The following is a 21,576-nucleotide window of genomic DNA, read 5'->3' on the forward strand; positions in this document are numbered from 1 at the left end:
CACTCCATTCCCCGTCTGCTACCATGTTAAGAATCCATTTGCGCAGAGAGGGGGGCAGGCTTGTTAGTTCCCTGTCTGGCGGGGCGGCAGCCTGGTGAGTTGCCGGAGTAGTTCCCGAGCCAGACTCAATAGCCTGTAGCTGCTGCTCGATATTCTTTAGCCCGCCAACAATCGCCTCATGGGCGCTCTTATACGCCTCCTGTATTGTTTTAGCCTTAGACCCCCGATCTAGGCGCTGCATCTGCGCAAGCAGCTCTGACATTTTTTCTGCCTGTTCCTGAAGCGCCGCTTGCATACCCGCCGTTGCTGTGGGCGGCGCCACCTAATCGTCTGGGAGGGGAACCTTGGCAGGGTCGATTTCCATCGGCAGCGGGGGTGCCGAGGGTTGTATTTCAACTTTTAGCCCCTCATCCGCTCGCTTTTCCCCCTCCTCCTCACCATTCCAGGGGGGCAAGTCATCATCCACACCTCCCCACGCCTCCTTCTCTGCTAACGAGATCGGGAAGGCATTGTAACCGCCCTCCGGTCCCCCATCCTGAGGCGCAGGATCCTTTAACAACGTCCGTTCCGGGGCGCCCGATTGCCGGCGCTCCTCCCCACTATTCTGCACCGCTCGCCGAAGAGCTGCGGCAACTTGAGCTTCCCCGTGCAACTGCTCAATCATGGAGCGGACTGCGCGATAGACCGGCGCGAAACGTTTCGCCTCCTTGGAGCCGATCTGCACAGACTCCCACAGTTCTCCCCCCACCTTGTTCCAGGCGGCCGGACTGTACACCTGCGAGGGCTCCTCCAAGAGTCCCTTCCGCCTGCACCATACCAACAGGTCGACCAGCGACTGTCGGTCTAACTTTGTTTCAGTCTTTTGCGCCAGCTTCATTACACTGTCTACCGTGGCGCGCTCCGTTGCCGATGCGGAAATTCCCATCCTGCGTTCCCGATTCACTGATCGGCGTGGCCACAACCCGTCTCTCTCGAACGGCCCAGCTTACCCGCTGGCAGCAGGATCCTTGCCCTTCTTCGGCTCCGCTCCTCTACCCCGTATCACGTCGGGGTCACCAGATGCCGAGGTCCAGTTTCTGTGGGAAGCCGGGAAAGAACATGACACACCAGTATGATGTAGATTCAGTCCATGTTTATTAGGCTGCGTGCAGATTATATAGTCTTAGGACAGTGTGTATGCCACCCACGTGGCAGAGCAAGGTTTCTGAGTGGTTAGTGTACACTGTTTACATGTCCCCATTCCCCTTTTAATTGGTCCCAACTCCAAAACCTTTGTCCAGACCCCATCCTGTTTACCACACTACCTGACTGCTGTACGTCATCTTCACTATCTAGTTCCCACAGAATGGCCTTCACTGTTTCTCTTGTTATCTAAAGTTTCTCATAACCATTCAGCACAGCTAGGGCCCCAACAGTCCCTTGACCTTGCTTCTTTTTACAGCAAAACCAGCATCCAGAAGAATTTGGATGATCTTTTTACCTTTCTCAAAAACTTCTTCTGGTGTGTCACCCCACACAATGATGTCATCAATGTACTGCAGGTGTTCTGGAGCTCCACCCTTCTCCAGTGCAGCATGGATCAGTCCATGGCAAATGGTTGAGCTGTGTTTCCACCCCTGGGGCAGTCGATTCCAGGTGTACTGGACTCCCCTCCAGGTGAAAGCAAACTGTGGCCTGCACTCTGATGCTATGGGAATAGAGAAGAATGCATGAGCAATGTCAATAGTGGCATACCACCTAGCTGCTTTTGACTCCAACTCATACTGAAGCTCTAGCATGTCCGGTACAGCAGCACTAAGTGGTGGTGTCACCTCATTCAGGCCACGATAGTCCACTGTCAGCCTCCACTCGCCATCAGGCTTTCGCACTGGCCAGATAGGACTGTTGAAGGGTGAATGAGTCCTGCTGATCACACCTTGGCTTTCCAATTGCCGAATCAGCTTATGAATGGGGATCACAGAGTCTCTGTTGGTGCGATACTGTCGTCTATGCACTGTTGAAGTGGCAATTGGCACCTGTTGGTCTTCAACCTTCAGCAACCCTACTAGAGAAGGGTCATCTGAAAGGCCAGTCAAAGTACGCCGCTGTTCAGTGTCCTCAGTCTCTACAGCTGCTATACCAAAGGCCCACCGGTACCCTTTCGGGTCACGGAAGTATCCTTTCCTAAGATAGTCTATGCCAAGGATGCACGGAGCACCTGGGCCAGTCACTATAGGGTGCATTTGCCACTCCTTACCAGTGAGGCTCACACCGGCCTCCACAACAGTCAGTTGTTGAGAACCTCCTGTCACTCCAGAGATAGTGACAGAGTCTGTCCCTTTATGACTCGATGGCATTAGAGTGCACTGTGCACCAGTGTCCACCAAAGCTTTATATCTTTGTGGTTCTAATGTGCCAGGCCACCGAATCCACACAGTCCAATAAACTCGGTTGTCCCTCTCCTCCTCCTGGCTGGAGGCAGGGCATCCCTAGAGTTGAGCACTAGAGCTCGATGAACCATCCTGGTTGTTGACTGGTGCAACCTTCTTCTTGGAAGAACCATCTCCTGGCTTTGTTCTGTTTAGTAGCTCTTGCACACGTAACTGGAGAACATCAGTGGGTTTCTTGTCCCAGACTCTCATGTCCTCTTTAAAATAATTTTTCAAGAGAGACCACAGGTCACGTCTCAGTGGGTCCCGTCCCTCTCGCTGCTGTCTTGTAGCAGGACGTCTCTTCTTAATGGTTGCAACACGTGACCAGTTGTCTCTAGGAAGAATCTGGAGTTTAGTTCCCCATCCATTTGGCATCTTATTCTTCCTGTCAGTCATTTTTTCAATGGCTGAGGTGTGGAAGTAAAGGGAATCAGAGAGGATGTCTCCATACTGTCGTGCTTTAAAAGTTACCTCACGTACAGTTGGTCTTTCGTAACCTTCAAAACATCCCATGAAGGAGAATATATGGGCATGCGCTGCTGGTACAGCCTGAACAAACTTCCGGAACATTTGTGTGTCACACTCAACATCATCAGGATCTGTGATTCCATCTTTATTATAGATCACTTCTCGCACAGCAATCTCTCTCAAGTAGGTGATGGCTTTCTCGAGAGTGGGTGTTCTGCTTCGGCGCCATCCGATGTCACCCTTGTGGGGGTATCTCTCTCTCACAGCTGAAAGAAGTCGGTCCCACAGGGTAGTAGTTCCTGTCTTAGTACTAAGTGCTCTGTCAATACCAGCATCTCTGGCCAGGGATCCCAACTGCTTGGCTTCTCTCTCATCCACATTGTAGGTCTCAGCACCACTATCAAAGCATCGGAGCAGCCAAGGAAGGATTCCCTCACCATCAATGCGGGTGAAGTTCTTTCTCATGAGGCGCAGTTCATTCATAGAGAAAGGCTGGGCGAGGTCACCGTCGTCATCTGATTGAGGAGGGCCTGCTGTTCCTTTATCCGTTTGAGAGTGGCCTGGTTTTTTTATCTGTCTGAGAGGCACCCGCTCCATCAACTGTATTACAATCCTCTTCCTCTTCGTCCCCCTCACCTTCTGATTTAGAATCCTTCCCTTCCTCACTGTCAGCCTCTGTTTTTGTCTTTGCCTTGCTCCTAGTCACAGGGTCAACTAGCTTGATATGCAAGGGATTGGACTTTATCTTTGTAGAAGCAGTTGTTTTTGTAGCAGCAGGAGTGGTGGTATTGGCAGCAGTGGTGTTGGCAGCAGCAGTGGCAGCAACATTGCCTGTGGGGGAATGGCAGTGAGCAGAACAGCATCTGGCCCTACGCATCCACAATATATTATAAACATTCAGCAAAAACATCCCCACTGCAACCATGTTATTCACATCAAGAGCTGGGAGATTCAGCTTGAGAGAATATGTGTCACCGTTTGACTCAGGTCCGACAACAATGCTCTCGATCCCCTCCCCCCCCCCACCCAGTCAGGGAAGGAGAGAGAGAAAAAGAGAGAGACTTGGCTGGATTGAAAACTAAACTACACAGCTTTAATTAAAACACTAATGAATCACACAAGAAAATATATACAATTATATACAGATATATTCAGATATGGGCAAAAGCCTCTCGCCTCCCCCCACCCCCAGCAACTCCCACAGCACTCCCCTGAACTGGCAAGAGTCCCGAGGAATCCCGGAGCCGCTGCTGGAGAAAGCGGAGAGTTATGAGGGTCAGGAGAGCTCGAGCCTAAGGGTCGGCGGTGATGGATGAGCAGAGTCCTCCCCGGACGCCGGCCATGGACGGAAGAGAAGGCGAGAAGAAGGAGGAAGCTGTCTTCTATGATCTCTGACCTTCCTTTGAGCTTACATAGATATATGGAATGGAATATCTTTGGCCAATTTTGCTGTCTGTCTAACTCAGCCTCCCACGGGGGGGTCAGAGATCTCCCCATAGTGTCTGAGCCGGCGGAGTGAAGGTGTAACCTTGAAGCCTCAGTAGTTAGAAAAACATTCCACTGTCTTATCAGCCTAGCAGAACACACAGTTGCTAGTTACAAGAAAGCTTACTGAAGGAAAAAAAAATCAGTAAAAAGAAAAATTGGCTTAATCCTGGCTCAAGCCAGGACATTCCACCCCTATTCCATACCATATATTACATACAGGCTCTATACTTTACCAGCTGTCAAATTAAGGATTCTCTCCCAAAGTTAGATTACCTTGAGGTACATATTGTACTTCACCATCCTCCATCATCACACACCAGGTATGTCCAGGTCCCTGAGCAAAAGCAATACCCCTGACAGGTTTACCTTTGCCTGAAGCAGGATAGACCCAAACACTTTTACCCAGCAGGTTTCTTTCACATACCACAGGGACTTTATCCCCATCTATAGTATGCAAAAGGTCTGACTGGGCAGGACCAGCCCGATTGATGGATCCCCTGGTATTAACTAACCAGGTGGCCTTTGCCAAATTTTTATCCCAATTTTTGAAAGTTCCACCACCCATTGCCTTTAGGGTAGCCTTCAACAGACCATTGTACCTTTCAACTTTCCCTGAGGCCTGTGCATAGTATGGGATATGGTAGATCCATTCAATACCATGCTCTTTAGCCCAATCAGTGACAAGACTGTTTTTGAAATGAGTCCCATTGTCTGACTCAATTCTCTCTGGAGTACCATGTCTCCACAAAATTTTCTTCTCAAGACCCAGAATAGTATTCCTGGCCATGGCATGAGGCACAGGATATGTCTCCAACCATCCTGTACTTGTTTCCACCATTGTAAGCACATAGCGCTTACCCTGGCGGTTCTGAGGAAGTGTGATGTAGTCAATTTGCCAGGCCTCTCCAAATCTGTACTTTGACCACCTCCCCTCATACCACAAAGGTTTCAACCGTTTTGCCTGCTTAATTGCAGCACATGTCTCACAGTCATGGATCACCTGTGCAATAGTGTCCATGGTTAAGTCCACCCCTCGGTCACGAGCCCATTTGTATGTTGCATCTCTGCCCTGATGACCTGAAGCATCATGGGCCCACCGAGCCAGAAAAAGCTCACCCTTGTGTTCCCAGTCTAAGTCTACTTGGAACAATTGAGCAGCCTCATCTGCTCGTTGGTTGTGTCGATGTTCCTCAGTGGCTCGACTCAGAGGCACGTGTGCATCCACATGACGCACTTTTACCTCCAGTTTTTCTATCCGAGCTGCAATGTCTTTCCACAGGTCAGCAACCCAAATAGGTTTACCCTTTCGCTGCCAGTTATTCTGCTGCCACTGTTTTAGCCAACCCCACAAGGCATTTGCTGCCATCCACGAGTCAGTGTAGAGGTAGAGTCTCGGCCACCCCTCTCGCTCAGCAATGTCCAAAGCCAGCTGGATGGCTTTTACCTCTGCAAACTGACTTGATTCACCTTCTCCTTCAGCTGCTTGTGCAACCAGTCGTGTAGGACTCCACACGGCAGCTTTCCACTTCCGGCGGTTCCCTACAAGACGACAGGAGCCATCGGTGAAAAGAGCAAATTGTGTCTCAGTCTCTGGTAGATGATCATATGGTGGAGCTTCTTGAGCTCGTCTCACCACTTCTTGTGGTGGCATTCCAAAGTGGGTGCCTTCTGGCCAGTTTGTAATTGCTTCCACAATACCTGGACGATTAGGTTTCCCTATTCGGGCTCTTTGGGTGATCAAAGCAGTCCATTTACTCCAAGTCACATCGGTGGCATGATGGACAGGAGAAAGGTTATTCTCGAACATGAATCTCAGCACCGGTAGTCTGGGCGCCAGAAAGAGATGTGCTTCAGTGCCAATCACTTCTGAAGCGGCTCTAACTCCTCCATATGCTGCAAGTATCTCCTTCTCAGTTGTTGTGTAGTTGGCCTCGGAACCTCTGTAGCTCCGGCTCCAGAATCCCAGGGGTCGACCTCGAGTTTCCCCTGGTGCTTTCTGCCAGAGGCTCCAGTTGGGACCATTGTGTCCGGCTGCAGTGTAGAGCACGTTCTTGATGTCTGGCCCTGTTCGAACCGGTCCAAGGGCCATTGCCTGCGCAATCTCCTTCTTGATCTGCTCAAAAGCTTTCTGTTGGTCAGGACCCCACTTGAAATCATTCTTCTTTCTGGTCACCTCATAGAGAGGTTTCACAATTTCACTGTAACATGGAATATGCATTCTCCAGAAACCAACAGTCCCTAAAAAGGTTTGAGTGTCCTTTTTAGTTGATGGTGGGGCCATAGCTGTTACTTTGTTAATCACATCCATTGGGATCTGGCGACGACCATCTTGCCACTTGATTCCCAGGAACTGGATCTCTCGTGAAGGTCCCTTGACCTTGCTTCTTTTTACAGCAAAACCAGCATCCAGAAGAATTTGGATGACCTTTTTACCTTTCTCAAAAACTTCTTCTGATGTGTCACCCCACACAATGATGTCATCAATGTACTGCAGGTGTTCTGGAGCTTCACCCTTCTCCAGTGCAGCATGGATCAGTCCATGGCAAATGGTTGAGCTGTGTTTCCACCCCTGGGGCAGTCGATTCCAGGTGTACTGGACTCCCCTCCAGGTGAAAGCAAACTGTGGCCTGCACTCTGGTGCTATGGGAATAGAGAAGAATGCATGAGCAATGTCAATAGTGGCATACCACCTAGCTGCTTTTGACTCCAACTCATACTGAAGCTCTAGCATGTCCGGTACAGCAGCACTAAGTGGTGGTGTCACCTCATTCAGGCCACGATAGTCCACTGTCAGCCTCCACTCGCCATCAGGCTTTCGCACTGGCCAGATAGGACTGTTGAAGGGTGAATGAGTCCTGCTGATCACACCCTGGCTTTCCAATTGCCGAATCAACTTATGAATGGGGATCACAGAGTCTCTGTTGGTGCGATACTGTCGTCTATGCACTGTTGAAGTGGCAATTGGCACCTGTTGGTCTTCAACCTCCAGCAACCCTACTACAGAAGGGTCATCTGAAAGGCCAGACAAAGTACGCAGCTGTTCAGTGTCCTCAGTCTCTACAGCTGCTATACCAAAGGCCCACCGGTACCCTTTTGGGTCACGGAAGTATCCTTTCCTAAGATAGTCTATGCCAAGGATGCACGGAGCACCTGGGCCAGTCACTATGGGGTGCATTTGCCACTCCTTACCAGTGAGGCTCACACCGGCCTCCACAACAGTCAGTTGTTGAGAACCTCCTGTCACTCCAGAGATAGTGACAGGGTTTGTCCCTTTATGATTCGATGGCATTAGAGTGCACTGTGCACCAGTGTCCACCAAAGCTTTATATCTTTGTGGTTCTAATGTGCCAGGCCACCGAATCCACACAGTCCAATAAACTCGGTTGTCCCTCTCCTCCTCCTGGCTGGAGGCAGGGCATCCCTAAGGTTGAGCACTAGAGCTCGATGAACCATCCTGGTTGTTGACTGGTGCGACCTTCCTCTTGGAAGAACCATCTCCTGGCTTTGTTCTGTTTAGAAGCTCTTGCACACGTAACTGGAGCATATCAGTGGGTTTCTTGTCCCAGACTCTCATGTCCTCTCTAAAATGATTTTTCAAGAGAGACCACAGGTGGCGTCGCAGTGAGTCCTGTCTTCCTTGCTGCTGTCTCGTAGCAGGACGTCTCTTCTTAATGGTTGCAACACGTGACCAGTTGTCTCTAGGAAGAATCTGGAGTTTAGTTCCCCATCCATTTGGCATCTTATTCTTCCTGTCAGTCATTTTTTCAATGGCTGAGGTGTGGAAGTAAAGGGAATCAGAGAGGATGTCTCCATACTGTCGTGCTTTAAAAGTTACCTCACGTACAGTTGGTCTTTCGTAACCTTCAAAACATCCCATGAAGGAGAATATATGGGCATGCGCTGCTGGTACAGCCTGAACAAACTTCCGGAACATTTGCATGTCACATTCAACATCGTCAGGATCTGTGATTCCATCTTTATTATAGATCACTTCTCGCACAGCAATCTCTCTCAAGTAGGTGATGGCTTTCTCGAGAGTGGGTGTTCTGCTTCGGCGCCATCCGATGTCACCCTTGTGGGGGTATCTCTCTCTCACAGCTGAAAGAAGTCGGTCCCACAGGGTAGTAGTTCCTGTCTTAGTACTAAGTGCTCTGTCAATACCAGCATCTCTGGCCAGGGATCCCAACTGCTTGGCTTCTCTCTCATCCACATTGTAGGTCTCAGCACCACTATCAAAGCATCGGAGCAGCCAAGGAAGGATTCCCTCACCATCAATGCGGGTGAAGTTCTTTCTCATGAGGCGCAGTTCATTCATAGAGAAAGGCTGGGCGAGGTCACCGTCGTCATCTGATTGAGGAGGGCCTGCTGTTCCTTTATCCGTTTGAGAGTGGCCTGGTTTTTTATCTGTCTGAGAGGCACCCGCTCCATCAACTGTATTACAATCCTCTTCCTCTTCGTCCCCCTCACCTTCTGATTTAGAATCCTTCCCTTCCTCACTGTCAGCCTCTGTTTTTGTCTTTGCCTTGCTTCTAGTCACAGGGTCAACTAGCTTGATATGCAAGGGATTGGACTTTATCTTTGTAGAAGCAGTTGTTTTTGTAGCAGCAGGAGTGGTGGTATTGGCAGCAGTGCTGTTGGCAGCAGCAGTGGCAGCAACATTGCCTGTGGGGGAATGGCAGTGAGCAGAACAGCATCTGGCCCTACGCATCCACAATATATTATAAACATTCAGCAAAAACATCCCCACTGCAACCATGTTATTCACATCAAGAGCTGGGAGATTCAGCTTGAGAGAATATGTGTCACCGTTTGACTCAGGTCCGACAACAATGCTCTCGATCCCCTCCCCCCCCCCACCCAGTCAGGGAAGGAGAGAGAGAAAAAGAGAGAGACTTGGCTGGATTGAAAACTAAACTACACAGCTTTAATTAAAACACTAATGAATCACACAAGAAAATATATACAATTATATACAGATATATTCAGATATGGGCAAAAGCCTCTCGCCTCCCCCCACCCCCAGCAACTCCCACAGCACTCCCCTGAACTGGCAAGAGTCCCGAGAAATCCCGGAGCCGCTGCTGGAGAAAGCGGAGAGTTATGAGGGTCAGGAGAGCTCGAGCCTAAGGGTCGGCGGTGATGGATGAGCAGAGTCCTCCCCGGACGCCGGCCATGGACGGAAGAGAAGGCGAGAAGAAGAAGGAAGCTGTCTTCTATGATCTCTGACCTTCCTTTGAGCTTACATAGATATATGGAATGGAATATCTTTGGCCAATTTTGCTGTCTGTCTAACTCAGCCTCCCACGGGGGGGTCAGAGATCTCCCCATAGTGTCTGAGCCGGCGGAGTGAAGGTGTAACCTTGAAGCCTCAGTAGTTAGAAAAACATTCCACTGTCTTATCAGCCTAGCAGAACACACAGTTGCTAGTTACAAGAAAGCTTACTGAAGGAAAAAAAAATCAGTAAAAAGAAAAATTGGCTTAATCCTGGCTCAAGCCAGGACATTCCACCCCTTATTCCATACCATATATTACATACAGGCTCTATACTTTACCAGCTGTCAAATTAAGGATTCTCTCCCAAAGTTAGATTACCTTGAGGTACATATTGTACTTCACCATCCTCCATCATCACACACCAGGTATGTCCAGGTCCCTGAGCAAAAGCAATACCCCTGACAGGTTTACCTTTGCCTGAAGCAGGATAGACCCAAACACTTTTACCCAGCAGGTTTCTTTCACATACCACAGGGACTTTATCCCCATCTATAGTATGCAAAAGGTCTGACTGGGCAGGACCAGCCCGATTGATGGATCCCCTGGTATTAACTAACCAGGTGGCCTTTGCCAAATTTTTATCCCAATTTTTGAAAGTTCCACCACCCATTGCCTTTAGGGTAGCCTTCAACAGACCATTGTACCTTTCAACTTTCCCTGAGGCCTGTGCATAGTATGGGATATGGTAGATCCATTCAATACCATGCTCTTTAGCCCAATCAGTGACAAGACTGTTTTTGAAATGAGTCCCATTGTCTGACTCAATTCTCTCTGGAGTACCATGTCTCCACAAAATTTTCTTCTCAAGACCCAGAATAGTATTCCTGGCCGTGGCATGAGGCACAGGATATGTCTCCAACCATCCTGTACTTGTTTCCACCATTGTAAGCACATAGCGCTTACCCTGGCGGTTCTGAGGAAGTGTGATGTAGTCAATTTGCCAGGCCTCTCCAAATCTGTACTTTGACCACCTCCCCTCATACCACAAAGGTTTCAACCGTTTTGCCTGCTTAATTGCAGCACATGTCTCACAGTCATGGATCACCTGTGCAATAGTGTCCATGGTTAAGTCCACCCCTCGGTCACGAGCCCATTTGTATGTTGCATCTCTGCCCTGATGACCTGAAGCATCATGGGCCCACCGAGCCAGAAAAAGCTCACCCTTGTGTTCCCAGTCTAAGTCTACTTGGAACACTTGAGCAGCCTCATCTGCTCGTTGGTTGTGTCGATGTTCCTCAGTGGCTCGACTCAGAGGCACGTGTGCATCCACATGACGCACTTTTACCTCCAGTTTTTCTATCCGAGCTGCAATGTCTTTCCACAGGTCAGCAACCCAAATAGGTTTACCCTTTCGCTGCCAGTTATTCTGCTGCCACTGTTTTAGCCAACCCCACAAGGCATTTGCTGCCATCCACGAGTCAGTGTAGAGGTAGAGTCTCGGCCACCCCTCTCGCTCAGCAATGTCCAAAGCCAGCTGGATGGCTTTTACCTCTGCAAACTGACTTGATTCACCTTCTCCTTCAGCTGCTTGTGCAACCAGTCGTGTAGGACTCCACACGGCAGCTTTCCACTTCCGGCGGTTCCCTACAAGACGACAGGAGCCATCGGTGAAAAGAGCAAATTGTGTCTCAGTCTCTGGTAGATGATCATATGGTGGAGCTTCTTGAGCTCGTCTCACCACTTCTTGTGGTGGCATTCCAAAGTGGGTGCCTTCTGGCCAGTTTGTAATTGCTTCCACAATACCTGGACGATTAGGTTTCCCTATTCGGGCTCTTTGGGTGATCAAAGCAGTCCATTTACTCCAAGTCACATCGGTGGCATGATGGACAGGAGAAAGGTTATTCTCGAACATGAATCTCAGCACCGGTAGTCTGGGCGCCAGAAAGAGATGTGCTTCAGTGCCAATCACTTCTGAAGCGGCTCTAACTCCTCCATATGCTGCAAGTATCTCCTTCTCAGTTGTTGTGTAGTTGGCCTCGGAACCTCTGTAGCTCCGGCTCCAGAATCCCAGGGGTCGACCTCGAGTTTCCCCTGGTGCTTTCTGCCAGAGGCTCCAGTTGGGACCATTGTGTCCGGCTGCAGTGTAGAGCACGTTCTTGATGTCTGGCCCTGTTCGAACCGGTCCAAGGGCCATTGCCTGCGCAATCTCCTTCTTGATCTGCTCAAAAGCTTTCTGTTGGTCAGGACCCCACTTGAAATCATTCTTCTTTCTGGTCACCTCATAGAGAGGTTTCACAATTTCACTGTAACATGGAATATGCATTCTCCAGAAACCAACAGTCCCTAAAAAGGTTTGAGTGTCCTTTTTAGTTGATGGTGGGGCCATAGCTGTTACTTTGTTAATCACATCCATTGGGATCTGGCGACGACCATCTTGCCACTTGATTCCCAGGAACTGGATCTCTCGCGAAGGTCCCTTGACCTTGCTTCTTTTTACAGCAAAACCAGCATCCAGAAGAATTTGGATGACCTTTTTACCTTTCTCAAAAACTTCTTCTGATGTGTCACCCCACACAATGATGTCATCAATGTACTGCAGGTGTTCTGGAGCTTCACCCTTCTCCAGTGCAGCATGGATCAGTCCATGGCAAATGGTTGAGCTGTGTTTCCACCCCTGGGGCAGTCGATTCCAGGTGTACTGGACTCCCCTCCAGGTGAAAGCAAACTGTGGCCTGCACTCTGGTGCTATGGGAATAGAGAAGAATGCATGAGCAATGTCAATAGTGGCATACCACCTAGCTGCTTTTGACTCCAACTCATACTGAAGCTCTAGCATGTCCGGTACAGCAGCACTAAGTGGTGGTGTCACCTCATTCAGGCCACGATAGTCCACTGTCAGCCTCCACTCGCCATCAGGCTTTCGCACTGGCCAGATAGGACTGTTGAAGGGTGAATGAGTCCTGCTGATCACACCTTGGCTTTCCAATTGCCGAATCAGCTTATGAATGGGGATCACAGAGTCTCTGTTGGTGCGATACTGTCGTCTATGCACTGTTGAAGTGGCAATTGGCACCTGTTGGTCTTCAACCTTCAGCAACCCTACTAGAGAAGGGTCATCTGAAAGGCCAGTCAAAGTACGCCGCTGTTCAGTGTCCTCAGTCTCTACAGCTGCTATACCAAAGGCCCACCGGTACCCTTTCGGGTCACGGAAGTATCCTTTCCTAAGATAGTCTATGCCAAGGATGCACGGAGCACCTGGGCCAGTCACTATAGGGTGCATTTGCCACTCCTTACCAGTGAGGCTCACACCGGCCTCCACAACAGTCAGTTGTTGAGAACCTCCTGTCACTCCAGAGATAGTGACAGAGTCTGTCCCTTTATGACTCGATGGCATTAGAGTGCACTGTGCACCAGTGTCCACCAAAGCTTTATATCTTTGTGGTTCTAATGTGCCAGGCCACCGAATCCACACAGTCCAATAAACTCGGTTGTCCCTCTCCTCCTCCTGGCTGGAGGCAGGGCATCCCTAGAGTTGAGCACTAGAGCTCGATGAACCATCCTGGTTGTTGACTGGTGCAACCTTCTTCTTGGAAGAACCATCTCCTGGCTTTGTTCTGTTTAGTAGCTCTTGCACACGTAACTGGAGAACATCAGTGGGTTTCTTGTCCCAGACTCTCATGTCCTCTTTAAAATAATTTTTCAAGAGAGACCACAGGTCACGTCTCAGTGGGTCCCGTCCCTCTCGCTGCTGTCTTGTAGCAGGACGTCTCTTCTTAATGGCTGCAACACGTGACCAGTTGTCTCTAGGAAGAATCTGGAGTTTAGTTCCCCATCCATTTGGCATCTTATTCTTCCTGTCAGTCATTTTTTCAATGGCTGAGGTGTGGAAGTAAAGGGAATCAGAGAGGATGTCTCCATACTGTCGTGCTTTAAAAGTTACCTCACGTACAGTTGGTCTTTCGTAACCTTCAAAACATCCCATGAAGGAGAATATATGGGCATGCGCTGCTGGTACAGCCTGAACAAACTTCCGGAACATTTGCATGTCACATTCAACATCGTCAGGATCTGTGATTCCATCTTTATTATAGATCACTTCTCGCACAGCAATCTCTCTCAAGTAGGTGATGGCTTTCTCGAGAGTGGGTGTTCTGCTTCGGCGCCATCCGATGTCACCCTTGTGGGGGTATCTCTCTCTCACAGCTGAAAGAAGTCGGTCCCACAGGGTAGTAGTTCCTGTCTTAGTACTAAGTGCTCTGTCAATACCAGCATCTCTGGCCAGGGATCCCAACTGCTTGGCTTCTCTCTCATCCACATTGTAGGTCTCAGCACCACTATCAAAGCATTGGAGCAGCCAAGGAAGGATTCCCTCACCATCAATGCGGGTAAAGTCCTTTCTCATGAGGCGCAGTTCTTTCATAGAGAAAGGCTGGGCGAGGTCACCGTCGTCATCTGATTGAGGAGGGCCTGCTGTTCCTTTATCCGTTTGAGAGTGGCCTGGTTTTTTATCTGTCTGAGAGGCACCCGCTCCATCAACTGTATTACAATCCTCTTCCTCTTCGTCCCCCTCACCTTCTGATTTAGAATCCTTCCCTTCCTCACTGTCAGCCTCTGTTTTTGTCTTTGCCTTGCTTCTAGTCACAGGGTCAACTAGCTTGATATGCAAGGGATTGGACTTTATCTTTGTAGAAGCAGTTGTTTTTGTAGCAGCAGGAGTGGTGGTATTGGCAGCAGTGCTGTTGGCAGCAGCAGTGGCAGCAACATTGCCTGTGGGGGAATGGCAGTGAGCAGAACAGCATCTGGCCCTACGCATCCACAATATATTATAAACATTCAGCAAAAACATCCCCACTGCAACCATGTTATTCACATCAAGAGCTGGGAGATTCAGCTTGAGAGAATATGTGTCACCGTTTGACTCAGGTCCGACAACAATGCTCTCGATCCCCTCCCCCCCCCCACCCAGTCAGGGAAGGAGAGAGAGAAAAAGAGAGAGACTTGGCTGGATTGAAAACTAAACTACACAGCTTTAATTAAAACACTAATGAATCACACAAGAAAATATATACAATTATATACAGATATATTCAGATATGGGCAAAAGCCTCTCGCCTCCCCCCACCCCCAGCAACTCCCACAGCACTCCCCTGAACTGGCAAGAGTCCCGAGAAATCCCGGAGCCGCTGCTGGAGAAAGCGGAGAGTTATGAGGGTCAGGAGAGCTCGAGCCTAAGGGTCGGCGGTGATGGATGAGCAGAGTCCTCCCCGGACGCCGGCCATGGACGGAAGAGAAGGCGAGAAGAAGGAGGAAGCTGTCTTCTATGATCTCTGACCTTCCTTTGAGCTTACGTAGATATATGGAATGGAATATCTTTGGCCAATTTTGCTGTCTGTCTAACTCAGCCTCCCACGGGGGGGTCAGAGATCTCCCCATAGTGTCTGAGCCGGCGGAGTGAAGGTGTAACCTTGAAACCTCAGTAGTTAGAAAAACATTCCACTGTCTTATCAGCCTAGCAGAACACACAGTTGCTAGTTACAAGAAAGCTTACTGAAGGAAAAAAAAATCAGTAAAAGAAAATTGGCTTAATCCTGGCTCAAGCCAGGACATTCCACCCCTTATTCCATACCATATATTACATACAGGCTCTATACTTTACCAGCTGTCAAATTAAGGATTCTCTCCCAAAGTTAGATTACCTTGAGGTACATATTGTACTTCACCATCCTCCATCATCACACACCAGGTATGTCCAGGTCCCTGAGCAAAAGCAATACCCCTGACAGGTTTACCTTTGCCTGAAGCAGGATAGACCCAAACACTTTTACCCAGCAGGTTTCTTTCACATACCACAGGGACTTTATCCCCATCTGTAGTATGCAAAAGGTCTGACTGGGCAGGACCAGCCCGATTGATGGATCCCCTGGTATTAACTAACCAGGTGGCCTTTGCCAAATTTTTATCCCAATTTTTGAAAGTTCCACCACCCATTGCCTTTAGGGTAGCCTTCAACAGACCATTGTACCTTTCAACTTTCCCTGAGGCCTGTGCATAGTATGGGATATGGTAGATCCATTCAATACCATGCTCTTTAGCCCAATCAGTAACAAGACTGTTTTTGAAATGAGTCCCATTGTCTGACTCAATTCTCTCTGGAGTACCATGTCTCCACAAAATTTTCTTCTCAAGACCCAGAATAGTATTCCTGGCCGTGGCATGAGGCACAGGATATGTCTCCAACCATCCTGTACTTGTTTCCACCATTGTAAGCACATAGCGCTTACCCTGGCGGCTCTGAGGAAGTGTGATGTAGTCAATTTGCCAGGCCTCTCCAAATCTGTACTTTGACCACCTCCCCTCATACCACAAAGGTTTCAACCGTTTTGCCTGCTTAATTGCAGCACATGTCTCACAGTCATGGATCACCTGTGCAATAGTGTCCATGGTTAAGTCCACCCCTCGGTCACGAGCCCATTTGTATGTTGCATCTCTGCCCTGATGACCTGAAGCATCATGGGCCCACCGAGCCAGAAAAAGCTCACCCTTGTGTTCCCAGTCTAAGTCTACTTGGAACACTTGAGCAGCCTCATCTGCTCGTTGGTTGTGTCGATGTTCCTCAGTGGCTCGACTCAGAGGCACGTGTGCATCCACATGACGCACTTTTACCTCCAGTTTTTCTATCCGAGCTGCAATGTCTTTCCACAGGTCAGCAACCCAAATAGGTTTACCCTTTCGCTGCCAGTTATTCTGCTGCCACTGTTTTAGCCAACCCCACAAGGCATTTGCTGCCATCCACGAGTCAGTGTAGAGGTAGAGTCTCGGCCACCCCTCTCGCTCAGCAATGTCCAAAGCCAGCTGGATGGCTTTTACCTCTGCAAACTGACTTGATTCACCTTCTCCTTCAGCTGCTTGTGCAACCAGTCGTGTAGGACTCCACACGGCAGCTTTCCACTTCCGGCGGTTCCCTACAAGACGACAGGAGCCATCGGTGAAAAGAGCAAATTGTTTCTCAGTCTCTGGTAGATGATCATATGGTGGAGCTTCTTGAGCTCGTCTCACCACTTCTTGTGGTGGCATTCCAAAGTGGGTGCCTTCTGGCCAGTTTGTAATTGCTTCCACAATACCTGGACGATTAGGTTTCCCTATTCGGGCTCTTTGGGTGATCAAAGCAGTCCATTTACTCCAAGTCACATCGGTGGCATGATGGACAGGAGAAAGGTTATTCTCGAACATGAATCTCAGCACCGGTAGCCTGGGCGCCAGAAAGAGATGTGCTTCAGTGCCAATCACTTCTGAAGCGGCTCTAACTCCTCATATGCTGCAAGTATCTCCTTCTCAGTTGTTGTGTAGTTGGCCTCGGAACCTCTGTAGCTCCGGCTCCAGAATCCCAGGGGTCGACCTCGAGTTTCCCCTGGTGCTTTCTGCCAGAGGCTCCAGTTGGGACCATTGTGTCCGGCTGCAGTGTAGAGCACGTTCTTGATGTCTGGCCCTGTTCGAACCGGTCCAAGGGCCATTGCCTGCGCAATCTCCTTCTTGATCTGCTCAAAAGCTTTCTGTTGGTCAGGACCCCACTTGAAATCATTCTTCTTTCTGGTCACCTCATAGAGAGGTTTCACAATTTCACTGTAACATGGAATATGCATTCTCCAGAAACCAACAGTCCCTAAAAAGGTTTGAGTGTCCTTTTTAGTTGATGGTGGGGCCATAGCTGTTACTTTGTTAATCACATCCATTGGGATCTGGCGACGACCATCTTGCCACTTGATTCCCAGGAACTGGATCTCTCGCGAAGGTCCCTTGACCTTGCTTCTTTTTACAGCAAAACCAGCATCCAGAAGAATTTGGATGATCTTTTTACCTTTCTCAAAAACTTCTTCTGATGTGTCACCCCACACAATGATGTCATCAATGTACTGCAGGTGTTCTGGAGCTTCACCCTTCTCCAGTGCAGCATGGATCAGTCCATGGCAAATGGTTGAGCTGTGTTTCCACCCCTGGGGCAGTCGATTCCAGGTGTACTGGACTCCCCTCCAGGTGAAAGCAAACTGTGGCCTGCACTCTGGTGCTATGGGAATAGAGAAGAATGCATGAGCAATGTCAATAGTGGCATACCACCTAGCTGCTTTTGACTCCAACTCATACTGAAGCTCTAGCATGTCCGGTACAGCAGCACTAAGTGGTGGTGTCACCTCATTCAGGCCACGATAGTCCACTGTCAGCCTCCACTCGCCATCAGGCTTTCGCACTGGCCAGATAGGACTGTTGAAGGGTGAATGAGTCCTGCTAATCACACCCTGGCTTTCCAATTGCCGAATCAACTTATGAATGGGGATCACAGAGTCTCTGTTGGTGCGATACTGTCGTCTATGCACTGTTGAAGTGGCAATTGGCACCTGTTGGTCTTCAACCTCCAGCAACCCTACTACAGAAGGGTCATCTGAAAGGCCAGACAAAGTACGCAGCTGTTCAGTGTCCTCAGTCTCTACAGCTGCTATACCAAAGGCCCACCGGTACCCTTTCGGGTCACGGAAGTATCCTTTTCTAAGATAGTCTATGCCAAGGATGCACGGAGCACCTGGGCCAGTCACTATGGGGTGCATTTGCCACTCCTTACCAGTGAGGCTCACACCGGCCTCCACAACAGTCAGTTGTTGAGAACCTCCTGTCACTCCAGAGATAGTGACAGGGTTTGTCCCTTTATGATTCGATGGCATTAGAGTGCACTGTGCACCAGTGTCCACCAAAGCTTTATATCTTTGTGGTTCTAATGTGCCAGGCCACCGAATCCACACAGTCCAATAAACTCGGTTGTCCCTCTCCTCCTCCTGGCTGGAGGCAGGGCATCCCTAAGGTTGAGCACTAGAGCTCGATGAACCATCCTGGTTGTTGACTGGTGCGACCTTCCTCTTGGAAGAACCATCTCCTGGCTTTGTTCTGTTTAGAAGCTCTTGCACACGTAACTGGAGCATATCAGTGGGTTTCTTGTCCCAGACTCTCATGTCCTCTCTAAAATGATTTTTCAAGAGAGACCACAGGTGGCGTCGCAGTGAGTCCTGTCTTCCTTGCTGCTGTCTCGTAGCAGGACGTCTCTTCTTAATGGCTGCAACACGTGACCAGTTGTCTCTAGGAAGAGTCTGGAGTTTACTTCCATTTGACATCTTATACTTCCTGTCAACCATTTTCTTAACGGCTGAGGTTTGGAAGTAAAGGGAATCAGAGAGGATGTCTCCATACTGTCGTGCTTTGACAGTTACTTCACGTACAGTTGGTCTTTCGTAACCTTCAAAACATCCCATGAAGGAGAATATATGGGCATGCGCTGCTGGTACAGCCTGAACAAACTTCCGGAACATTTGTGTGTCACACTCAACATCATCAGGATCTGTGATTCCATCGTTATTATAGATCACTTCTCGCACAGCAATCTCTCTCAAGTAGGTGATGGCTTTCTCGAGAGTGGGTGTTCTGCTTCGGCGCCATCCGATGTCACCCTTGTGGGGATATCTCTCTCTCACAGCTGAAAGAAGTCGGTCCCACAGGGTAGTAGTTCCTGTCTTACTACTAAGTGCTCTGTCAATACCAGCATCTCTGGCCAGGGATCCCAACTGCTTGGCTTCTCTCTCATCCACATTGTAGGTCTCAGCACCACTATCAAAGCATCGGAGCAGCCAAGGAAGGATTCCCTCACCATCAATGCGGGTGAAGTCCTTTCTCATGAGGCGCAGTTCTTTCATAGAGAAAGGGTGGGCAAGGTCATCGTCGTCATCTGATTGAGGAGGACCTGCTGTTCTTTTATTTGCTTGAGAGTGGCTTGGTTTTTTATCTGTCTGAGAGTGGTCTGGTTTTTTATCTGTCTGAGAGGTACCTGCTCCATCATCTGATTTAGAATCCTTCCCTTCCTCACCGTCAGCCTCTGTCTGAGAGGTACCTGCTCCATCAACTGTATTAGGATCCTCTTCTTCCTCACCCTCACTTTCTGCTGCTTTTGTCTTTGCCTTGCTCCTAGTCACAGGGTTAACTAGCTTGGTTCGCGATGGATCAGGCTTTTTCTTTGTAGAAGCAGTTGTTTTTGTAGCAGCAGGAGTGGTGGTATTGGCAGCAGTGCTGTTGGCAGCAGCAGTGGCAGCAACATTGCCTGTGGGGGAATGGCAGTGAGCAGAACAGCATCTGGCCCTACGCATCCACAATATATTATAAACATTCAGCAAAAACATCCCCACTGCAACCATGCTATTCACATCAAGAGCTGGGAGATTCAGCTTGAGAGAATATGGAGAGGTAAAATTGAACCAGCTATTGCTGTTACCAACATGGACCTTTCTATCCACTTTAGGAATTGTACCAGTAGGACTAGCAGTGTAACCGTACACATACAGTGACCCCATAGAGAACAGTATCATCATCCCTAGGATCACTAGGCTGGTAATGATACGATTGACTATGGCTACAGTTCTGTCAATAAACCACAAAAGAATCACAAGAGCAGCTACAAAGAGCAGAATGCCCTCAGCTACATACCACATGTACAATTGCAGGTTCGGAAAAAGATCCAATAGATTCATTGCAGCAAGTGTCTGTTCAGTTTTCAATCCGTCAGGACACTCAGCAGAATTATTGCTCATTGCTCTCTGAGGGATTCCTCCCCTCAGAGATGGAATTTTGGACACTCCCAATTGATGAAAATGTGTAATCTGGGCTTAAAATCAAGCCCCACGTTGGGCGCCAATTAAATTGTTGTCACCGTTTGACTCAGGTCTGACAACAATGCTCTCGATCCCCTCCCCCCCCCCCCACCCAGTCAGGGAAGGAGAGAGAGAAAAAGAGAGAGACTTGGCTGGATTGAAAACTAAACTACACAGCTTTAATTAAAACACTAATGAATCACACAAGAAAATATATACAATTATATACAGATATATTCAGATATGGGCAAAAGCCTCTCGCCTCCCCCCACCCCCAGCAACTCCCACAGCACTCCCCTGAACTGGCAAGAGTCCCGAGAAATCCCGGAGCCGCTGCTGGAGAAAGCGGAGAGTTATGAGGGTCAGGAGAGCTCGAGCCTAAGGGTCGGCAGTGATGGATGAGCAGAGTCCTCCCCGGACGCCGGCCATGGACGGAAGAGAGCAACGAGAAGAAGGAGGAAGCTGTCTTCTATAATCTCTGTCCTTCCTTTGAGCTTACGTAGATATATGGAATGGAATATCTTTGGCCAATTTTGCTGTCTGTCTAACTCAGCCTCCCACGGGGGGGTCAGAGATCTCCCCATAGTGTCTGAGCCGGCGGAGTGAAGGTGTAACCTTGAAGCCTCAGTAGTTAGAAAAACATTCCACTGTCTTATCAGCCTAGCAGAACACACAGTTGCTAGTTACAAGAAAGCTTACTGAAGGAAAAAAAAATCAGTGAAAAGAAAAATTGGCTTAATCCTGGCTCAAGCCAGGACAATATGGAGAGGTAAAATTGAACCAGCTATTGCTGTTACCAACATGGACCGTTCCATTCACTTTAGGAGTTGTACCACTAGGACTTGCAATGTAACTGTACACATACAGTGCCCCCATAGAGAACAGTATCATCATCCCTAGGATCACTAGGCTGGTAATGATACGGTTGATTATGGCTACAGTTCTGTCAATAAACCACAAAAGAATCACTAGAGCAGCTACAAAGAGCAGAATGCCCTCGGCTACATACCACATGTACAATTGCAGGTTTGGAAAAAGATCCAGTAGATTCATTGCAGTAAGTGTCTGTTCAGTTTTCAATCCATCAGGACACTCAGCAGAATTATTGCTCATTGCTATCTGAGGGATTCCTCCCATCAGAGATGGAATTTTGGACACTCCCAATTGATGAAAATGTGTAATCTGGGCTTAAAATCGAGCCCCACGTAGGGCGCCAATTAATTGTTGTCACCGTTTGACTCAGGTCCGACAACAATGCTCTCGATCCCCTCCACCCCCCCACCCAGGAAGGGAAGGAGAGAGAGAAAAAGAGAGA

General features: G+C 49.0%; 1 protein-coding gene across 5 annotated transcripts in view; it reads right to left on the minus strand.

Moving 5' to 3' along the window:
- Positions 1-21,576, minus strand: part of LOC127395168 (uncharacterized) — a 1,033,854-nt gene that overhangs the window by 550,296 nt on the left and 461,982 nt on the right. For 2 of the 5 annotated variants that reach the window (XM_051641685.1, XM_051641684.1), the window contains exon 2: positions 14,915-15,054. The gene's annotated coding sequence lies outside the window, so the exon portion shown is untranslated. Of the gene's footprint in view, positions 1-4,327; positions 4,416-9,265; positions 9,735-14,914; positions 15,055-20,746; positions 20,885-21,576 lie in introns of those variants that run through there. The other 3 variants (XM_051641689.1, XM_051641686.1, XM_051641691.1) reach the window with 3 other exon arrangements.

Source organism: Apus apus, chromosome W (assembly GCF_020740795.1).
Source record: "Apus apus isolate bApuApu2 chromosome W, bApuApu2.pri.cur, whole genome shotgun sequence".
Classification (NCBI taxonomy): domain Eukaryota; kingdom Metazoa; phylum Chordata; class Aves; order Apodiformes; family Apodidae; genus Apus; species Apus apus.